General features: G+C 42.2%; 1 long non-coding RNA gene across 1 annotated transcript; it reads right to left on the reverse strand.

Annotated features, from left to right (window-relative positions):
• Positions 1–374: 374 nt before the first annotated feature.
• Positions 375–22124, reverse strand: LOC117753538. Its single transcript, XR_004612251.1, has 3 exons — positions 21917–22124; positions 20730–20811; positions 375–587 (listed from the first exon to the last, which is right to left on the reverse strand). It is a non-coding gene; the product is annotated as an uncharacterized LOC117753538 (long non-coding RNA).
• Between the last annotated feature and the right edge of the window lie 796 nt (positions 22125–22920).

Consider the following 22920-nt stretch of genomic DNA (forward strand, 5'->3'; position numbering starts at 1 on the left):
GGACGAAGACACGTGAAATAATGAGCTTGGCATTTTCCCTGCAACCTCTCGCTCTGAGTTGCTATGAAATTTATGTTGAGGGCCGTTCCTGATCAAAAATTACCTGGCGCCATCCTTTCCACTTCAGTGGTGCGGAAATTGTCCTCCCATTGCTTTTCAGGGCTACAGCCTATAACTCCATGTCACATCAACCTGCGCTGTTGCATAAGCTTTGCAGAACACATGAAAAAATGGAGATTGTCCCCCTGACTCCTCCGGCAACAACTGACTCGAATAGATCTTTACCGCGGCTTCCTCTCAGCGTGGCTGTAAAATGAATCTTGAGCGAGGGATACTGAATACTAAACACACCGAAAAGGTCAGTCAATATCTAATTGCTTTGTCAACTCAGTCTTTATTCATATCTTAAATATTTAATATCACCATTAACAATTCAGAGGGGCGATAGTCTAGTTTGGAATCGTGGGGTAGTAGCGGGAGGGATCTCATTAAGCATTTTTCATAATGAATGACATCTTTCCTGTCAGTAACAGGCTGCTCAACATGGGCACTCACACCTCCAGGAGGGATCACCTTGTCTCCAGCGTCTGAAATGTAAAACAAAGGAAATGAGAAAAGGTTTTATCTTATCAGGAGGATAAAAGATAAGAAACCGCGCGGCTGCTGCGGGCATAGCAATTCCAACATTGTCTGCCTCCAGCAGGGAAATGTGATAATGTATTTATTTGATGAGATTTGGGGTTTTTAAGAAGGTTCGCTCGACTCCTCTCTCGCACTCATCAACCAATTTGGGACGTCTCTTCTTTTTTTTTTTCCTCTTCCCAAAAGATGATAGACTTGCCCTCCGTGGTCCTATCAGCTGTAAGACTAATGCAGCACATGCCACCGAGGTGGTCCTGGCAGGAGCAGGAACCAAAGTGGTGCAGATAAAACGCTGTGAGTCACGCGCCGAGGAGCAAACTTTGTCAAGCTGGATTAACACTCACAAGCTCCCGAGCAGGAAGGCAATTACTTGTGTTAACACTGATATCCACTGTAACGCCCCTTGACGACTGATTTCTGTTTGTGTGTGTGTGTGTGTGTGTGTGTGTGTGTGTGTGTGTGTGTGTAGGAGAAAGAGAAAAGATAAACAGCTTTCTTCCCTTCTAGCCTAACACTGTGTATATATCCCATAGAGGCCTGAATGCAATAAACGCAAACAAACAGTAATGAGGTGACACAGTGGATGTGTGTGTGTCTGTGTGTGTGTGAGGCTAATTTGCACCTCTTGAGAACTCTATGACTTCATTTTAAACTCCATTGCATCGCGACTGGATACCTGGGAAAGCTACGAACCTCCTTTCAATTAAAAAACGAATAGGGGCAAAAACAAGGAGCGGTGCTGCAAACCAACCAGTAATTGAGATTTTAGGCTCATGCATAGAAAACGTGGCCTTCAAGCTTCAAAAAGCTTTTTTAGACTGATTGTAATATATTGTTGAGTTTGGTGTTTTCTGAGGAGTTAAGGTGTTGGAACTGCGATGAAAGTTTTCATGATGACAACGGAAAATCTTTTGTTTTTATAGTTATCTTCTTTACTCTTGACACGGGGCATTCGTGCCTGAGAAGTTATCAGACATGAAACTTTCCCCAAACTTTCCCTGTAGAGTTTTTTTTTTGTTACACTCGTCCCAAACTTCTGTTTTCACTTTTTTTTGTCTCCTACTTCAGAGGCGCTCAGATGTTGTTGCTGTGCAGCAAGGTCACCCCTATCACCGCCACCACCACCTGTATTTATCTCTTTAGGCCTCACACTGGCAGACCCCGCCCTCACACACACCCAGCACCCCCTCCCTGCACCACACAGACACAGACACACACACACACACATTTATGCACGCACCTCAACATGCACTCTGTTCGCTGCATGCACGCCTCCCTGCCTGCTCCAGTTTGATTGACAGCTGATCACTGTGACTGACCTTGGCAGGTTATATTTCTGACGGAGTCTGGCAGAGACAGAGGGAAAGAGAAAGAAAGAGGTGTGTGTAGGTGTGTGTGTGTGTGTATATATTTGAGTCACTACCACAGAGAAACAATAGAAAGCGAGAGAGAGAGAGAGCTGACGAGAGAAACAAGGAGCATGAGACAGAAAGAGATGCAGACAAAACAAGAGAGAGACGGAACAAAAGACGACAGAGGTGGAGATAAAAAGCGAGACCGGGACGACTGAGTGTGCATGGTAAAGACTGCAATGGCTGGTGTGTGTGTGTGTGTGGGGTGAATTTCAAGCGGTGTGCAGTCGAGGTAAGAGCGTGCACGAGAGCTCGCAGGTTCACGAGCGGGTCTCCTCAGAGGAGAATGGGGTACGTCCGTGGTCACAGCCAATGAGGGACCGCTGCCCCCATATAGAGCCACTTAAACACTACACAGCCTCTTAATGTGTGTGTGTCTGCAGGGCAAAAAACATGAAACCTCGACATGAAGTGCCATCAAATCCCTCCCACACACACACACACGCACGCACCCACTCGCTAACTGAAAAGCCCACTTTCAAAGTGAACCTGCAGAAAAGCCAGCGAGCCAAATCAAGGTGAGAGCCGAGTGAAGGGAAAGTTGGGAAGGACGATTCTCTTTGTGGAGCTGTCGAGGCTGTGGGGCCAGTTGCTCGGCATTTACTTCAAGATTTTATTTGAATGAATTATTAAGAGTTTCTTTTTTTTTTTTTAAAGAAGAAGCAGTTTTATAACCTGCAGGATCTGAACCCATCAATGCTTTAGTGAAATAATCCCTCACGCTTTTATGTGTGACGTTACCTTTTGTCTAGTTTCTTAATGTTTCTTATCCGTTCTTTTTATGTTTTCGGTTCCTTCCTGTTTAGTGATTCTTCTTCCTCCTTTAATGTTCCCTTTGGTTCATCTTCTTCTTTCTCTTTGTCCCCCTGTTTATTATTATACACGATTGATTTCTTATATAATGCAGAAGACTTTGTATAAAGCCCTCGCCTTCCTTCCTCCTCCACACGCACCCATTCAACTCTATTGTCTTTTACCATAATGCATCTTTCTTTTAGACTTTTATGAAAAAAGGGGGATTTGTAACACTAATATTCTTCATCAATAATCATGTCGAATTTATTAGAAAGAGATTGTCTAGTTTTTACTTTTCATATGTGTGATCGATTTGAAACGACGAGACAGAAATTCTCCAAGTTCATAAGTTCAACCATCGTCCCAGACAGCTGCAGCTTCAATATTCAATACACACAGTAACAAATTGGATTGATCGCTCGCTGCGGGACATCTCCATTCTTCTTCTCCTCCCGCTCGTCTTCATGCCTCAGCTTGGAGATCCATCTTCCCCATTGACATGCTTAGTTCAAGACAAGAAGCGATCGTGGACACGCTCCACGCTGAGATCAAGCGTCACTGGCACTGCCTGCACATCCAGCTGTAAAACTGAATTTTTAAATTTGTGGAGTTAAAAAAAAAAAAGACGAAAAATCCTCGCAGAAGTTTGTTATTTTATTAGAGGATCATAAGACGGATACTTGATACTCGCGCCTCTTCTCCAGCTGGAAATAGCGCGACAGTGTTGGGGAGCTGAGGACGCGTTTCCTCTTCTGGTCCCATTATCTCCTAATGATGAATCTCTTCGAACAGTCGGTCTCTCCCGTGCTGCTCCGCGGTGCTCACAACGGGCTCCTTGTTAATTGGCCTTTTGACAGTGATGCCCACCCACCGGCGGCCAACTGGGATTTGATAAATGAGGTGCTCACTGTACTTGCACTCCCTCCACGCTCGCTGTTTTCAGAGTTGAGTGAAGTGGGTGTTTGTTTTCCATTGCACTTTGTGAAAGGCGAGGTATGCTTTGATGCGCACAGCCACTCGTAAGAACCGCAAGATGAACGATGTACGTTTGTGAGTGTGCGTACGTACACTCCCTGAAAATGATGGGATGATCCAACACTTATGGTGACTCAGCAATTACCTATTGCATTTCTGTGCCTGTATCTTGTCGTCTGTCGGAGTGTTGCTTTTGAGCGATAAGATGTGCACAAAGCTGAATATTATTCTCTCGCTGTGTTCGGCTGCAGAATATTTCCCAGGTGTAAGAATCACTGCTGGTAAATGTCAGGTTCTTTTTCAAGGCTCAGCATTCAGCAATCAAACAAGAACAAATCCATCACAAAAGAAGCAAAGATAAAAGTTTATTAACGATAAACCTTGGAGGACCAGCATGCACTGCAGCCTCAAAGCAGCACGCGTCTCCGATATCTACCCTGGCACGACTTTCAGGCTCTTTACAGAAGATCTACACAGACAATAGATTCAAGATTCAAAACTTTACTATGCAGTTATGTAGGAATAAAAATGCATCTCTCACTGGTGTATGGCACACAAAAGAATACAAGACAGTACATAAGAAGACACAATACATACACATACTGTATAATAACGGGAGTAAAGTTTCAAAATGAAGGAAAAGTTACACAATGGCAGTGGGGATGAAAGATTATTTCAAACAGCCCTTCCAAGCACAGGGAATTCTGAACCTTCAATCCATTTTCTGAGAGTGTGTACGTGTGCAGCCTGTGGTTTTACATCCCTGGTCGACCACTGCGGAGCGTTTGGCTCTACTCTTCACAGACAGTTGACTCATGGTGCTGCATCCTGGGAAATGTAGGAAACCATTACCTAAAGGCCCTGATCCCTTAGTTTCTCAATCATCATCTTACTGTGAGAGTCTAATATGACCAGACAACTCCGGCGAAGCTTGAACAATCACGATTTGGTGATTTTTGAAAAATGAAAATGGGATCATCACAAGGTTTATGCAGGGTTTGAGTAGTGAACTCTAAACTAACTCTCAAAAATGTTTTCCACCGCACTTTGATTGCAAGTAAATATGCGACCCTCACAAATGAGCAAAGTTATTAATATCGTAGAAGCAGCTGAAATATGACTATAACCTGCAGGGGGCACTGAACTACTAGATTAACCTCAGGTCAACATAATTTATGAGACCGGGTGCACAGGCTCCAGCAGACACTCTCCTGTCATAACTCAGCGACGTTGCATTATTTCATATTTTCTGGTTTGACTCCTGCTATAATAAAACATCCCTGTCCCCTGTGTCCTTGCATCCTGAGGAAACATTAGTTCAAAATACAGTTGATAGTATTTGAATACGATCAGGAGCAGGTCGGTGAACAGCATTTTCGGCTAAACCTCTCTCTTTAACGCCCTTTCTGTTTTGCCTCATTGTCTCGAATTCCTCAACGCGAGCCGCCCACTCCACCACCGCGCGTCTCCTTCAGTTTACTTTTAATTCCTTCTTGTTCTCCGCTCCGCACGCCGCAGTTACTTCCTCACGCGTGCTGCGTCTCAGCCTCTTAATGGATTCATGTAAGTGCTCTCCTGGTGCTTTGCAGCTGCTTGTTGTTCTTTATTACAGCAGCGGCTCGGCCTTGAGGCGCTTTCCTTTCGCTTGTCCCTCAGTGGGGCAACGACTGATGCCCTTGATGAGGTGGCCCTAGTCGCAGTCACAATCGTTAGCCAGCAGATGTGTTGTGTCACTGTGTATCCAGGCATCAGGTGCCGGTGGATAGCTTTTTTGCCAAAGTGTGACTAACATATCAGATTGTGTTTACAGACCCCTCTCTCCTCAGACATTATGCAGTCGGCACCAGTCCTCCCTCTCTGGCACTGTACAAACTCAGGAGCCACCAACTTGCCTGAGGACACATAACTCAGCCGTTCTCCATCACCTTGCATTCAAGTTTACAGTTGCCTAACTATGCGTGGTGACACCGCCCTCTGCAAGACGCCCGGGCGTCCCTGGGTAGGACACACGTCAAAGTGTGTGATAACATCTCAAATCTCGGCAACAGAGGAGATGTGCGTCCTCTGGCCTCCCTCCAAATCCTATTTGGATGGAGAAACTGATTAGAGGCTCCCTATGAGAAGGCCAAATCAGATCATGTTTGCTGCCCCCAGTTTGATTAGGGATTAATTGTAATAGGAACCAATCCTCCAGGGAGTGGAGTGGAAATAACAAGGGTTGCGAAGCTTCACACACACGCCGCCTCCTCCTCTGTCTTACTTTATTGCTTTTTGGTTTGGCTGTCCTGCCCTAATACGCTCTCATCAAAGGTGAAAGAACAAAACAGCTCGCATGCACAGTCATCCATACTAATTGCTTGTAATAATAAAGCATGCTGCTGGCTCGCTTTAAATATCTAATGGCTGTTGTGTTTAATGGTCCTCCCGTTTCATACGACCTCAACAAGAACAATAAAGCTGCAGGTCAGGTTTACCTCAAAGCAAAACTTGAAATTACTGGAAAATTCTCAGCCACTAATTACTGGCAGGTTTAGAGGGTGAAAAAAATATATCCTGAGTTAATGGAATCCATTGATGATTCACGAAGGCTTTGTCACTGTTGCCGTCTATCAAAGAGAAGCTCGCTGTTCTCAAACAATGAATATGACGTCACATCACAGCTTGTTGTGGCGCTAACTGCAATCGGAGGGCAGAAATCTGTGGTTTGCATTCAGCCCCGACTCAAATGAATCAAACTGAGAAACCACAAGGATCTTTTAGCAAAAAGATTGTTGTTCATTAGGGGAAAGTAAACTAATGCTAGCTGCAACCTTTTGCTACAAGAATTTATTTAGCCTAATAATTATTATGGTAATGCTAGTATCGTTGTTAGTATCTGAAAAAATGTATTATATATATTTTTGGCACAGAAATGTTTCAAGTTTTAAAGGATATTTCAGAGTAAAATGAACATATGACACTGCTCTACTAAAAGGTGAGAGTCAGGTGTGTAGGCTTTAACCACATGGAATCAAAATAAGTGAAATCTGAGTTTCTGCCATCTTCATTATTATATTAATTTTCGGCAGCAGGAGTAAAATCTCAAACAATAAAAGCCTTGATGTCGATGAATCAGTAATATGCCAAATTTTATGTTTTCAATACTGTGACAGTCTCATCTGTCAGTTGCACTCATCTCCTCTTGCTTTTTCTGTACACATCGACACAACCAATTATCGGAACACACCAACCAATATCCCATTATACACAAGCATTATACTCATTATTCCATATGAGCTGACAGTCACACAGCACAGAGACACCACTGGATGCCAGGCTACAGGCCAATATTCAAAGCAGCAACAGATGCACATCAATTAGCGCCGCATTGCTATGTATCACATACTGCAGTGTAATGAGTGGATCTGATAACATCTATCTTCCATAACAACATCTAATCTCATCCTTTGCTCTGTTCCTCTTTTCAAATTCTCTCCCTCCCTCTCGATTTATTGCAAAAGTCAAAAAGATTAGAAATCACTGGTTTAATCTTTAATCTGTTGCATTTATAAAGCTTGGCATGTTATCAGTTGTGTAATATATTTATCTGACAAGTAACTTGTAACTAAAGCTATCAAATAAATGTGGTGGAGTACAACATTTACCTCTGAACAGTAAGTATATTGTAGCATAAAGAAAAAAATACCCAAGTGCCTCAAAACTGTAGTTGAGTACATGTACTTAGTTACTTTCCAGCTAAGGGACTCATAGTTTAGCCAAGAGTCTATGGAAGCATGAAGACAGAACTAAAGTTTTATCAGACTTGCCAACTTCTTAGTTTTAATTTAGGATCTTAAACTGTGTGATCCTTCCATCACAGGCGGCCATGTGTCTGTGCTTTCTGAATTTGAACGTCTCAGGTTTGCTGAGGTTAAGAGGAAGTGTTCCTCTGAAGGATTTGGCTTTCAGTTCAGTTACTGTACCGTTTCTAGACTTTGGCACAAGTTCATCAACAGAGTTCAAGAGAGATTGAAGTTTTTTAAATGAGTGTCCAGAGTAAGAAGTACATCAAACTAATACTTGATGGCATCCAGACAAGCACTTAGATGCAGAGTTGCTGTGATCGTAGACGAGTTATTGAAAGGACCTTCTGATTTGCATGCTGGAGCACAAACGTGGTTTATCTATAAACACCACCACACTGTGATGTTTCTGATCAGTGTTGCTGAGGAGGAAGAGGTGTTTCTTTTAAATGTCAGTCTTTAGAAATCCTAAACCTCAGGCTTACTTGGAAAGGGATTTTCATATATGACTTATTAGCATCTTAACAGTCAAATGCCATAATCAGAACACACCACTTAGAATAATGTACATGTGCAACAAAGGAAGTATTTAGTAAAGAACATGTGAGGTTCGGTGTGACCATTCAGACTTGGTGTTTTCCAACAGTCAGTGAACAAGTTAAAACCCCTCTGATCTCTTCCCCCCTCAGCGGGGTTGTATTATGATTGTGTTACACTGTGAGAACTGCCTGATGCTCAGTCACTGTAAAAGGCTTGATTGCTGTCGTGCCATTTGCAGTGGGGTCTACTAGCGTTGGGGTTGCTTCATAAATCTCCCTCGTTCAGCTACTCCTGCTCCTCTGATCCTCCGCTCCCCTCGTGATGGAAGCCATTGACCAGAAGCAATAATAAGACGAAGTGCTTTAGTCACGCCCCATAAAGTTGCACTTCTGCAGACGCCGAAAGAACGCGGGGAGGAAAAAATCATTTGTCGTGTTTCTGGATTGTTTCAAAGGCATCTCAATGTCTAATGAAAGCTAAGACAAGCAAACAATTTGAGTGTTCCGAGGCGCCAAATGAATATTTGAGATTTGGGTTAGAGATAAAAATTGATGACATTATCTTTCATCGTGATGCAACAGGGCTGTTTGCTGGCTGCATGGTTGATGATTTGCCGTATGTGAATTAACATAACCAGCTTCTGCGAGCAGCGAGACATTTGTTGTGTTAAGTACGTGTGTGTGTCTAAGTCAGAGCTGTTATTTGCTGCCCTCCATCCTCAGTGGGGAGTTTCACGTGTGTGTATCCTCAAGGATTGTTTATCTAAATTATCTACTTGCCTCCATCTATTTCCTCCCATCTTAGTGCCTGTGTGTTTGTATGTGTAGTGTATATATACACACATACAGTGTGTGTGTTTGACTGTGTCCTTGAATCTTTGCATGTGGATGTCAGTGTGAGGGTGTGTATTAATGCATGTGTGCGTGTTTCTCTCCTCTCTCTCTCTCTCTCAGGATGAGCAGTCCCATCCGTCTTCTGGGCTCAGTAATGGGGGCTCAGGGTGGCTCACGCGCGGCCCCCTGATCCGTCCTCATTTGGTTGGCATTTTGTTACGGGCCAGACACTCTTCCCGTGACACAGAAAGAAACCCAGACTACCTCCCCCCCTCTCCACCTGCCAGCCTCGCCACTATTTCTCTTTTCCTTTTCTATCCTCCTTTCCCTCTCTGACTTTGTCTGACACAAACAAACACGCAGACGCGCACATTTTCTTCCCTTGTCTGCGTCTCAGCTTTCACAGGATGAGGCAAAACGAGGACAAATTGATATGAATCCTACGGGAAGAGGTCGAGGCGTAAAATAAAAATAAAATAAAATAAAAAAGCTAGCGGTGCCCGTCTGCGAAGCATCTGCAAGTACAAATCCAATGATATACTGCTGTGGTGTTTGCACTGTGAGTGCGTCCATTCCTCATAATGATGCCCGGTCGCACAGGAAGAACTTAAAGGACAATCCAATGTCACAGCAGCATCCGATGCAGTGGATCGGGTTTTTTGAGTTTGCTGTGAAGTCAGAATGCTCCCAATAGGAAATAATTTAAGCAATTTAATTTTAGCTCAGTGGCCACGTTTCTCCTCCAGACTGATGTTTCCACAGTGGATTTAAAAGGGAGAATGCAACACAAATAAAGGCAAATAGAGTCAACCTGGGAGAGGTCATCTGCCTTGCCTGGCGAGGGACCACGGGTAACACATATAGGCGGTGCGCTGCAACGCGCGCTCAATACCCTGTGGCTTCAAACTGGAGCCGACAGCGAGCTGAGACAAACCTCATCTCGGTTAAAGGCAATTCCCCTTCATAGTGGCTCTCCAGCCCTGAGCCTCTGGGCGCAAAACAAAGCCGGTCAACCTAATCATGAGAAAAGGTGAGTGGGGAAGGGAAGGAGAAAGAAAGAGATGGAGGTAGGCTGAGAAACCGCTCTCTGTGTATATGGGTCCGCACATGAGAGTGAGTGGGAGATACGGCTTTGCTACATCAATCCTGTGAACTCCAAGGCCCCTGGCTGGCTCTCAGTGGTGTTTATGTGTCTAAACCCCAGAATCATTGTGTCGGCTGCTCTCACAGTCGGACAGAAAACCTACGAGATGTGCAAGTACCTGCTTTTTCTCATCCCACTCTCACACTTCTCTGCTTCAGGAGTGAAATATGGTCATTCTCCATTTTTGCATACCCACACACACACACACCGCGTCTACAAAAGTGTACTTACACAGACCCTCACTTTCATCCGGTGAAAATTTATGTAGCCTTTAAACTCAAAAGCACATCGGCTCATGCACGGCGCACAGTCGCAGGGGCACACACCTGCGCACTTTTAAGCTTTCACTGCAGCGCACAGGAATAAAGGTCCATTGTGTGGGTGTGTGCGGCGGGATGAGCACTCAAGTCTAGTCAGCACATGGCTCCGCCGAGCTGCTGGATAGACCTACTGCTGAGCGCTGCAAGTACAGTACATCTCAATTTGTTCTGGAAGGGATCAAATTCTACTGCCTTGCAAATCTTACCGAGCAGCAGGCGCAGCACACAATGAAGTGTAGGAAATATAATAGAGCTGTGTTGGAACCACTAGAGTCCAATCGGAGCCTGGATATCTGTGTCCATAAACTATCTGTGGGGAGTCTGGCCGAGCTGGATATGAAGTAAATCAATGAGATCCTGGATAATTACAGGCTGCGTATCAGACAGAATTGCTCATCATATTCCCATCTCTTTGGAGATGAAAGGGATATACATTGTAAACATCGCTGTGTAAGTGAACTGTAAAAAAAAGGATTACGCTCTTATCCTCCAGTTGATTCAGGTCTGAAGCCTGATTAATAATCACGGCCGAAGTGATGGACGTCATTAATCTTTAATTCAGAACCGGCCTGAGACAGAAAAGAAAAGTCCTTCCAGGTCCGGAGAAGGTTGAAGAGCAGAGGTTGAGAAAGGACGACTATCATAATTACCATCATCAGTCACTCCTGCTCCTAATGTATCTGATCCTCTTCTGGAAATGAAAAATCTCAGCACTTACAACTAATATAACTCTGCTGAGGAGGAGTTTCACCGAGCAGGACAATCTCTTGCTGATATTTGATTAAATTACTTTTTTGTCTTCAAGGAGCTCAGAGGTGAAATTAATCACAATTTGTTTTCAGTAGGAAAAGGGCATGTTGACAAACTCGCATTGATGTCACATGGGGTAATGATTCGGTAACATTCATTTAGGAGGATAAGCTGTTTGGTCTGTGGCTCTCAAATGGCTGGTGAATAAGTTGGTTTTATTTCCATGCTACGACACAGGAAATGCTACTGAATACAAAATATTAATGTGGAAGTATTGTTTTAAGCAAAGCTGCTAACAAGCTATGAGTGTAGTTGGCTTGTTAGCCTTATTTCAGCAGGTGAGGGGATTTACGAGCTCCAATATTCTGGGGACTTTTCGCCAAGATGCTACAAAGTCGAGAGAAATCATTGACTGGAATGTAAAGCCAATGTGGAAGTGTCTGAAACCTGAATTCTCGTGAATTAGCACTAGAGGGCGACTCCACTTGTTGCAAAAAAAAAAGAAAGGATATTGTTAAAATCAGCAATCATTTTCGTGGGCGTGCAGTGTCCTCAAGCCCTCAGTTGAACCCACACTCCTCCAAATATGATCACTTCTGGTTTCAAAAAACCAAGATGACCCTGGACAAAACTGTCAATGTCAACAAACCAATGGGTGGTTTAAGTGTTATAGCGTAATAGAGGGCTAGTTGATTAATTGACTTCTATGTGAAATCAAAGATCCGTTGTTTAAAAAATGATACACATTTGAGCGGTGTTCCTGCCGTTACTTGGTTGTAAACTACACGTGCACCACACCTGAATGGACTGCTTGACAAGCATAGCAACAGTGACTGAGGGGCTTAGTGAAAAAGTCAATTGTGAGTATTGGAAATGAAAAATGTGTAATGAATAAGCCCATTAAACCCAGTCTGAAAATCCTACAGCGCAGATTAGTTTATTTTTCTGTTTTCTGTTGCGTTTTGTTTGGTGAACTTCTCTCTCTCGCACTTCCTGACACACGTGCTTGTTGATCAATAGCTCATCACAGGGCCCATTAGCAGAGCGGATGAATCTAATGGTGTGGTGAAATGAAGAGTTGGTTTAATCTGAAGCAGTAAAGCCTAAATCGAATTGATAGTTGTGAGGAGATGAGAGAATGGGTTGCTGGTTGCTTTTCTATAGGGTACGGCGGGGGTACAAATTGATCACTAATTACTGATTGTCAAAACACTTTTGGCGAATGACTTCACTCAATCCTTTGCAACTGGCATGTTTGAGTAGAAAATAATTGCTGCTTGCAAATCGAGTGTCTGTGATATTAATGTTTCATTTTGTTCGGTGCTGCAGGTTAATCAGCATTTCAAGGAGCAAATGAGTGTTTTTCAGTGATGTTTTACTCTCACTTAGAGCCTTAATACCAGAGTTTTACAAAACATGTTGATTGCTTTCCTGGCCCCTGTAATGATCATGAAGTGAAACAGGTGCCCAGTCATTACACTTCCTCATTCTCCATTGTTTTCTAGTTAAAGGTAATCAATTTTCCTGTGTGAATGAATCCCCTTAAGTGTTCCTCTGCCCATGTTGAGTGGTTCCATTAATCAAATAGACAAACCATACCTCGGAGGGATGTTTGGTTCCCCCGTTGTAAATTCTGAAAAACACCGGTGAAACAAAAGAAACTTCACGTGTAAAAATGAAAGATGTTACGGCAGCAGAAGACACTAATACAAGTAACTCCCTCTGTCTTGTTCCCTCTCTCGCTTGCATCGATCTCCACCATGGCCGCCGCCGCCGCCGCCACTCCTCTATGTGCAGACTCCATTCTTCCTCAGACCATCGTTTCTCTCTTTCATCTCCTCCCTTCCTCATGAGCGGGTTCATTCATCATCCGGCAGGTGATGAGTGCACCGTTTTTCACTCTGACCTCCACACTGTCACTAATGAGCTATCAGCCATGCGTCTTCATGCTCCCGCAGCCAAGAGTGACTGTTGGGTCAAGTAATGTTTGAAAACATTCGTACTTTCAGTTTGTGTAACCCTGTCTTAGACACCAGCTGTGATGGACTTTCCACATGAGAAACTGTAATAAACAGTGAAGACTTGAAGCTGTCACGCAGACAATAAAGCATGAGGGAGAAAATGGGTCTACGTTTCTGTGATTGACAACTTACCCGACACTATATGAATGATCTTTATGCAATAAACTGCAGCCATCTGGTGAGGCAAACCGATAAAAACACTGGGAATGGGGCCCGCAGCTAATTATGCAAATACTACTTTATTCAGGTTTGATGCAGTCACATCAACACCATTATATACGTATAATACTCAGGCATTTATGATACAACAGTGGCATCAATCTCATCGGCCCGCCACCTACATGCCACAAAGATCAGCTCCTTTGTCCCCTTCCATCAAAGTCAGGTAAATGTGTGTCTAGGTTATTAATGTCACACATCAAAAGCCTTCTCATCCAGTGCTCCTCGCCTGTAACACCACCACACGCATAATGTCTTTTGTTAAAATTCTAAGATCCAAAAACGTCAGTCTTAATAGATTCTCATGCGCTCTCTGCTCGACCAGTCACAGGAAAAAGAGCAAACCAGTGGGATAGCGGATGTAGTGATACAATAACAAAAGAAAAAGCAGGTAAAAGCATTTTTTTGTATTTTTTAGATGGGGCATTAAAAGGGAACAAACATTCAAATACTTTCTCATGAGAACTGCAGGTGCATATTTATACATTTTCTTGAAACACGTGAAACCTCTTTTTAAACTGTGCAAAATAAAACAAGACATAAATCATGTTAGGGAAAGTGTCAGATTAAATCAAGCCTCACATATCGACCTGGGCACAAGTCACGTGTGCAGTGGAGATCCATTACATGCATGTATGAATGTAATCATTTACACCTGCAGGGTTGAAATCCTGTCCTCCCCGACCCAGGAAAGATTTATTTTTGCCAAGAATGATGTCATGAAATGATATCTGTCTATATGTCATTTTACAATGGGAACCAATGTTTCATCTTAAATCTGATAATGCTGAGGGACGAGTTGGTTCAGGTTGTTGGACATGTAAAGCAAAGTGACATCACATTTGCAGTTTCAAAAACACAAAGAGAACAGTATGTCAGGGAATTTTCCACCACTGGCCATAATCAGGATTTAGTTACAGCCACGAGCTGTTAAATATACCGTAACTTTGTTTAGACAAGACCTGACAGGGCCATATAATCCAAGGTCTTAATACAGGTCTTGGATATTTAAGATTTATTGTTACCATGTGAACAGATTTATTTTAAGGCTCAGGTTGTAAAACTTGCCCTGGCAACAGTCTCAGAGAGATGGAAGCAAAGTCTATAGGACTAGTTTTCATTTCGCTATCTTGCTGAAAATTAGATGAGAACATTGATTCCACACTTGTGTATCGATCAGAAGCAAAATCCAAAGATCTTAGAACACGTGTGATGTGATCAAACTTTGTTCTCGCTTGTTAGGATTTCTGCAGAAACATTTTGGCGCAGCTCTCTCTTTTTCATCTAGACCAATGAGAAGGGTACTGCAACAGTCCCACCAGCAAGATATAAATACATATATAAGTTTTTCTGCATCTGCCTGAGACAAGAAGCCTCTTTGGATGTCTTCTTTGATAGAGAGTTGAAGCCTGAATCAATAAAGAGAGGCTCGAAAAGAACATATTTCCAGCTGCAGAGGATAAGCACCAACTAAGCTAAACTTTAGAAAGTTGCTGAACATTCAAGTGTTTGTGCTTTTGATTTATTCAACCAGGAACTTGACAAGGCTGAAGTCTCCAAGGGTCAGGAAGAGGACATACCTGTGTGTCATTAGCATAATGATGGCAGTGTCTCCTGGGGTTAGGTATTATACGGCAAAGAGGCAGCATGTGCAGACCGAAGAGTAGTTGACTATTGAGCCCTGGGGGACTCCATGGTGTCAAACTTTTCAGAGATGTTGTTTCTGAAGTGACACAGAAATTAATCATCCATTTAGAAGCCTCTTAATCGAAGTGTTATGGTCTGTGATATAAAACATTCCACCTAAATTTACTAGTACCGATATATAACTGTTGCTATTATCTGTGATTACATCACGGCGGGTTATTTCAGGAATACAGTTAGTGTGGAAGTGTGAATTGAAATGCATGCTGAGTCAGATGCGCTACCGATTATGCTCGCAAACAACATTTTAAATTATTTACTAAGGATCAGCTTATTGAAGATTGAATGTTAATTAAAAACTATAGAGGGGTTTAGACATTTTTAATATTGCACTATTGCACATTTTAGAGGGCTGGGCAAAGTTCCAGATTACAGAGGTGCTCACTATAGTTAAGACAGTGTACAGGCAAGAAGAAACCCTGTTAAAAATGCAGTAGGAACTGTGTGAAGAGGGCAGGAGGAAGTGCTGAGGTCCTCGACCACTTAGATGTTCCAGAGTGACAGCAGAGAAGGTGGTACAGAGCAGCAGTGCTTTGGGAGGGAGGGAGGGAGGGAGGAGGATCTGTGGCAAGAGTAGAAATCTGGCCTCAACTTCTTAAAGCTCTAAATTTAAGACTTGTTTCTGTCACAGTCAATAATCAAGGAGCTTTAATCGTTATCAATAATGTTTCTGAAATCTGTAACTATCTCTGTTGTCTAATTTCTGAATCATGGCCCCCAGTTGTGCTTTGTAGCCATTTAGATCATACTGCATTTCTTTTTTCTGCTATTTTCATTCTGCCCTCAAACATTTTCTTTTGTACCAGGCACCACTTTAGTTTTCTGTTGTCTCCGAGAGATGGTTCAAATTGGATACCATGTCATCTCCGGATGACGTGACTTGCGTGACTAATTGAGAATAGTTGGCGTTAAAAATATCCTCTGAGTTTACAGTGAGAAAGTGTTTCTTTAACACTTCTGGCAGAGATGGTTTCAACAGGGAGAAGCTGTGGCATCAAAGATAATAAAAGCACAAACACCAGCTTGAGTGTTACTGGGTTTACTGGTGGGCCTTGTCAACAAGAATGGGTAAAATAAAGAATGTAGGTAAAAAGAATAATGTAACTAATGCATTTTTCTTCCTGATATGCAGTTATAGATTGGATACTGTATCTTTCAGTGTATGGCTTTGAAATGCCATGTTCAGTGCCATGCTGTTCTTCTGAACTACAAACACTCAAGATAATGTCATTAACAACAATAATGATAATAAAATTCAGTAATTCAATTTAAGGCTAAAACATTCACAGTTAACAGCAAACAGGAAACATTTCAAAGCTATTTGAGGAATAAAATTAAAAGATGTTAAAAAATATAAATTTAACAGAAAAGAGTAACAACAAAATAAAAAACAAAATTTAAATAATAAGACCAGAGCTAGGATTAAAAACAAATAAACACTTCTAAAAATTTGTCTTTAAGACATAAAAAGATAAGGAGTTTGTCAGATGGATCTCTTGTTCCCAACATGGTACTTTATATGTTACAAACCATTAACCAAAGTGGTTCAAAGTATTAAAGGCTATGTTATAATATATATCAACAATGACTGCCAGAAGAAAAAGTATATAAGGAAAGTTGAGGGGAAGTGGGTAAATCTCACACCAGCAACATAAACAGATGATTTGTAACAGCACTGAAGAATTGCTTCTTCTCAGGATGACAAGAAACGGGACAGTGTGTTTTGTCGACACAGAGATAATATGCTCAGTGATTTACACGCGTATGGCTTCATTCCCACCTCAGTAACTGTCAGCGCTGCACTGATATACATGTGATCTGGATGTAAAAGTTCATACAAACAGTTTCCACAAGACAATATTCTGGTTTGTTTGAAGTCTGGCTTAGCGATATCAATTTTTACAACTTCCATTGTTTGTCTGATATTGTTTTTGTTTGAAATAGTGATTCAAATATTTTATGCCATGAATACATTTCCCTCAAGGCTATGTTGAATATTTCATATTGGATTTCTTGTGATATTAAATACAGTAGGTTGGATATGTTGCATGCAAATGTACATTAGCAGGTTGGGCTTTTCCCCTCTTTGTAATTCTAGCGTTATCAGCGGAGAGGAAAGCGAGAAAGACCGAGACAATCAGCCCAAGTGTCCACTTAAAGACGAGCGCTGAGTCTCAAGTGCAACTCAAGGGGATAATTCTCGAGGACTGAGATCAAGCAAAAAAAAAACTCAAAACAAAACAGGCAGGTTATTGAAAATGATCCTTAAACTTCCTCATTAATTCCACTCTGTCAGAATAACAAATTTCATGTTGAAAAATTATTAAATTGAATCTTTATTTATGGCTCTTAATTAGTGGGACAAGCTGGAGTTACATCATTTTCCTAGATTTAGTAATGTTTTTATTCTTTACTTTTCATACTTCTATTATAAATGGAAAGATAATTCCAAGACTAACTTGTTTCAGTCCTCACATGAGGAAATTGCTCTGCCAGTTCCAAAGACAATTTCGTCCTTCAAAATGAATGAATGAGGGATTCAGGGATGTGATGTTTCTTTTACTTTATATTTGTCAGAAATAAAAATGATCAGAAGAAAGCAGACGGAATGTCGTGCACTTGAAAGCCAATAAAAAAAAGAAGAAGATGGAAGTGATGACCTGAGAGCAGAGAGGAACAGCACCATGACTGAACTGCAACTCCCAAGAAAATGACATTTATTGGTGATATTTCATGTTATCATCAAGCTGGGGTTAGTCAGATAGAATATAGGCGCCTATAAATGTCTGTGCCAGTTTTTTAAAAGAACACCTTTTCAGCCAATCTTCTAAAACAAAAGGTTTTTCATTCATGATAAGGAGATTCAGTATTTCAGAAAGAACCTGAAGGCAGATATAAATCTCAATTACCTTGTCTCAATTCCAACAATACTATGAAGGACGCAACACACAATTTAAACGTACACATAAAATGATCATTTCCAGTTACTGATTACCATCTATCCCCTTACAACACGGTGTCCCACAATGCACATACCACTAAAAATCAAGCACTGACTTTAAAGAAGAACTTATCATTTGCAGTGTTAATACATATTTTTACATATGCCAAATACTACACAATCAAAATACACAATACTGCTTTCAAGGGAAACATCCGGTGAAGCAAAGCCACACCAGGCAGAAAACGTGTGGTTGTTATATACTCTCCTCATTGCAACATATATCCAGTTCATCGTGGTGACTGCTGTCAGTGCTCAGCCCTCTCTTTGCCGTATACCTGCTGCTGCACCAGTCACCTAAAGCTACACTCCGGCTGCTGCTCTTCATATATATTTCATAGGTTTCTGGGTTCATACATTTCTGAAACCAGAAATGTTCTCTCCCCAGGTTTTAATCTGAGCTACGTGAACTACAGTTAAATTGAACTCTAACTTGTGGTTGTATCTAACCCAAAGAGACGATGGAGAACTTGGTTGTGGGCATCACTCACACAAAGTTTATATCTTCAGAAGGTGATGTACAAATGAGTTGTCCTTGCCTTTTCCAACTTGTGTAATGAGATTATTCTGAGATCAATATAAATATGATTTCCAATTCTGACATGTACCGAGTTTGATTAATTAGCACTTGGCACGGAGTATTTTAGAAGTTGTCAAACATTTAATTAAAAATACACAATGAATACAAGTGCAGGGTGCGGTGATTATTGTTCTAAAGTAAAAGCAATGTACAACTTCTGTACAGAAAGGTGCATTTAATATTATGACTGTAAAACTGTCCATTATTGTACAGTATAGTCATGTTGTCACAATAGAAAAACACATTTCATTGCATCAAACATTATTTTGTGATCGCAGATGTCTAAACTATTCTACAGATATTGATTCATTAGAAATCTGGATTGATCATCACAGCTCTGTCGTCATACTTCTACGATCAGATTAATCAATGTGTCCTGATTTCAGACACTTTCCCACTATTGATACAACTCCCTGTAACAAACACCGCAGCAGCCATCAATAGCCCTTGTGAGTGAATCTAGCACTGACAGAGCTCTTCTGTTCTGAACGCCCTCCCTCTGCACAGACACTGAGGAAGCGGAGCAGCGCCAGAGCACCTGGGCCCTCGGAGGAGAATCGGGGCTTGTGGGGAAGCTGGCAGGGAAACACGGAGGAGACATGGTGGGTAATTGGAGCGCGGCAATATCCGTCATCTTGGCCCGTTACCTAAACAACAGCTTTGATTGAGGTGAATAGGCGCATAAAGGGTTGTGGTGGCACTGATAAGCTCCAGTGTGGCTTGGCTGGTGTTGCGAGGCTCTTGGCATCCACGAGGACACTTGGCTTCCTGCAGCTTAGACCTGGATCAGTGGGACGGGCACCTGGGATTCCAGATGTCTCGGGGTGGCATCTACGGTGGCATCTCTCAACTGGCATTAGCGCCCACGGTGACATTCATCCTTCAGTCTGGCATGTCGGAACCGGCAGCGTCGTGCCAGCTTCCTATCTACCCACACATATCTGTCTGAGTGAGCGCTTCTGTCTGACACCGAAGAAAAAGCATTCAGAGCTTGTGCCGGAAACGGAGGAAGCTGGACCGCTGTGCTAGCTGGAAACTTGGAGAGCTTCGCCGACAACAGATGCTAATGAAAGTGTGGGATTCATGGTGGAGTTGAAGAAACAGAATTTTGAGCAAAGACGTTGGTGGATTGAAAAATATTTTTCTTAAAATGCTGCAGCCAGGGCGTAGTGGAGATTAGTGGTGCTTTGAAGAATCGCTCGCATCTCTTTACTTTGAATACATAGTCAAGCTAATCTGGACGGAAGCTGCATTAAGGAATGTTTGCGCCAAAACATTAAAGCTGAGAAAATATACTTAAGGGGGATGCTTGAACCCATTGGGGGATAGTTAAAGCATCTTCTGTCTGAGTGGGTCTATTTGCAAAGTGGTAAATCCACAGCAGTGCTATACTGGGAAAAGTACACAGCGTCTGTGTGTGTACGGATAAACCCGTACTAAGTGTTCCCCCTCCATCCACTGAATGACAGGCGTCTGTAATCACTGTTATTCTCCGACTGCAAAAAAAACAACATTTCACGACAGCTCATAAATGGTTGAGTAGTCTTCCGTCTTCCCCGGGGTTGTTCAGTCAACATCTACTTCCATCACTTCTCCCAGCGCGTACAAACACAACGCTACAGCCCACATTCGTCACTGGGTTCTCTCCCAGAGAGCATTTTTCAGAGCGCTACTGTGCTGACTGCATGGGGGTCTCACTCCCAGACGCAGCTATAACTTCTTCTGGTTCTCTCAGCAGTAATAAATGACTTACCAGTCCTGGCAGGATTATCCACCGGCAGCGAACACCACCACCAGCAGCAGCTGCGGTGCCCACTCGTAGTCTGGGGAGGTCATTTCGAGGCATTTGTTTACTGATTTCCCGCTCGGGGAGGCGCTGAAAGGCCGGTTATCAAGCACGGTGATCAGTGGGAATGAGAGGAAATAAGCCCCGAGAGGAAAAAAGATGAGGTGTTTAATGGGATGTTCATGCTCTGCTACCTGCCTGACGGGAACCATTTCACTCACTCACCTTGTTTGTCACTCGGAGGCCTCCGTACACAGGCTGCTAATTAACACAGCTCCTGTTGCTCCAATGAAGACATGCAGAGAAACTGGGGGGAAGAAAAAGGCATTTTTTTTAGTAAGTGCATTTTGTATTATCAAATAAATATTTACTAAATTACCATACAGTGCTTCAATTGTTAATATTTTTAACCAGTATCATCATATAATTGAGTTGAATATCTGTATTATTTAAAACTAGGATTAGCTTTCACACATGCACTGAAGTCTGGAACATTTGGAGAATCCAGGGGGCTTTTCTATGTGAGAAAGCAAATGTCCCAGTCGGATATTTCCCGCAGCTTTTCCTGCCAGCGCCCCATGTCCGGGTGAGACCATGTGAGAATACAGCAGGACATTTTCTGGAAAATTCATAGTGAGCGACTGGGTGTGTTGGTGAAGTTTCTCACACTTGACGAACACGAAAACTGGAAGAATGCAAATCCAAAAGCTTGTAGAATTTGCCGGATACAGTGAAACGGATTGCACAGAAACCATTGAACTGACAGAGAGTTAGACCTGAGTTAAAAGTGCAACATCTTTATCTGGGATTCTCTTAAATATCTTGGACACAGGATCTTCGTTTGCCACACGTTGTCTTGGATTCACTCGATTGGAGAAGAGATTGGCAGCGAGACCTCCAGCCCACACTAAACACGCCAGACACTGATTTATGAGAACAGTCAGAAAAACATAGATTTGCAAAATATCATATTCAATGCAGTTTCTCTGTGCACATTTACTTAATGCAAATTTCCTTTTCAAGGTAAACCACTTCAAAACTTAAATATACCGTGAAATAAATTAAAAACATAAGAAGCAACAGGGAAATTAAATGGTAATTTTATTTATATAGCACATTTCACTCGAAGAAACTGCTACATTAAAACAAAGTACATAAATATATATATAAACAAGACATCACAAGGATGAAGTGGCACAAATGGTCCTTTAACAAAACCAGACATTTGATATAATTACCCTCATTTCACACACATCATTTTAACCGTACGTCTGAACCCATCTTACAAAAAACACAAATCAACTTGTGAGCTTACTTGAGCCATAGAGGCAGCTATGAATGTAGCTTAGCTTAGCTTCTAGGAGCATCTGAACAGCTCATCAACATGCTAACATGCTAACCAGCTAACTCACCAGGACAACCCTCGTCCTTCAGAAGAACTCACAGACGTTCATCCTCCTCTCCCTCGTCAGTAGGTCGGTGATTCTTCCCTCTGGAGACACTGTCAGCATCACTTCAACTCGTAACTTTTATTGTTATTTAGTTTGTCTCAAACTTCACTTCTCTCTGTTTGTCTCCATCACTCGATCCTGCACCTGCTGGCAGTTTGCAGATGATGCATTTAGGGACCTTAAGGAAGCCACGTAACATCCAATAGCTTCAAGTGATGCATTTACGGAACGTCAGGAACTGGGTGTGGCTGCTACACACTTGAGGATAATCGGCCGATTTTATACCCGATTTGCCCCTTCCCACAATCGCAGGGGCGTTCCCGACTGCCCAAATAATCCGGAAGTGTGGGGGGGGGGTTTGCAAAATAATCTAATGCTACCGATTGAGTCGGAGCCTCCCCATCCCGGATAATCGGCACTGACAGAAACCCCCAATAGCCAATGAGAGCGAGCTGACAGGGAAAACTAATGAAGAAGAATATGATATCAAGAGTTTCTGTGAAATTCCAAGTCTCTGGAATCACCACTGTGAAATTGTTTCCTACAAAGGAAAGTGTGTGGTCTTACATAGTGGCCAAGTCATCGAGTGTGTGTGTTCTGAAGATTATAATATAAAAAATCTGTTGAATCTGTCTTTATGTCTGTGGTCTTCCACGTTTTCTAAAATCGATTAAGAGTTTAAAAATCCTACATGTGCACGAGGCCTTAACTACTGAAAATATCCTTGGTAACGGCATTATTATTATTATTTTTTATTATGATGATGATGATTATTTTTCTTTTTACTGTAAAAATAGATTTAGGGCTATTAAGAAAATATATTAGCCATGATCTTTAAATCACAAGCAGTGATTAGTATGTTAGGCTTTAGTATGTTTAAATGTTACTTATTTAAACTTAAATTACACCTGAGGCTGATGGGAATGTTTTGCAGGTTTTTTTGGACATAAACCAAAATATAGGAC

Source organism: Hippoglossus hippoglossus, chromosome 20, assembly GCF_009819705.1.
Source record: "Hippoglossus hippoglossus isolate fHipHip1 chromosome 20, fHipHip1.pri, whole genome shotgun sequence".
In the NCBI taxonomy this organism is placed as follows: domain Eukaryota; kingdom Metazoa; phylum Chordata; class Actinopteri; order Pleuronectiformes; family Pleuronectidae; genus Hippoglossus; species Hippoglossus hippoglossus.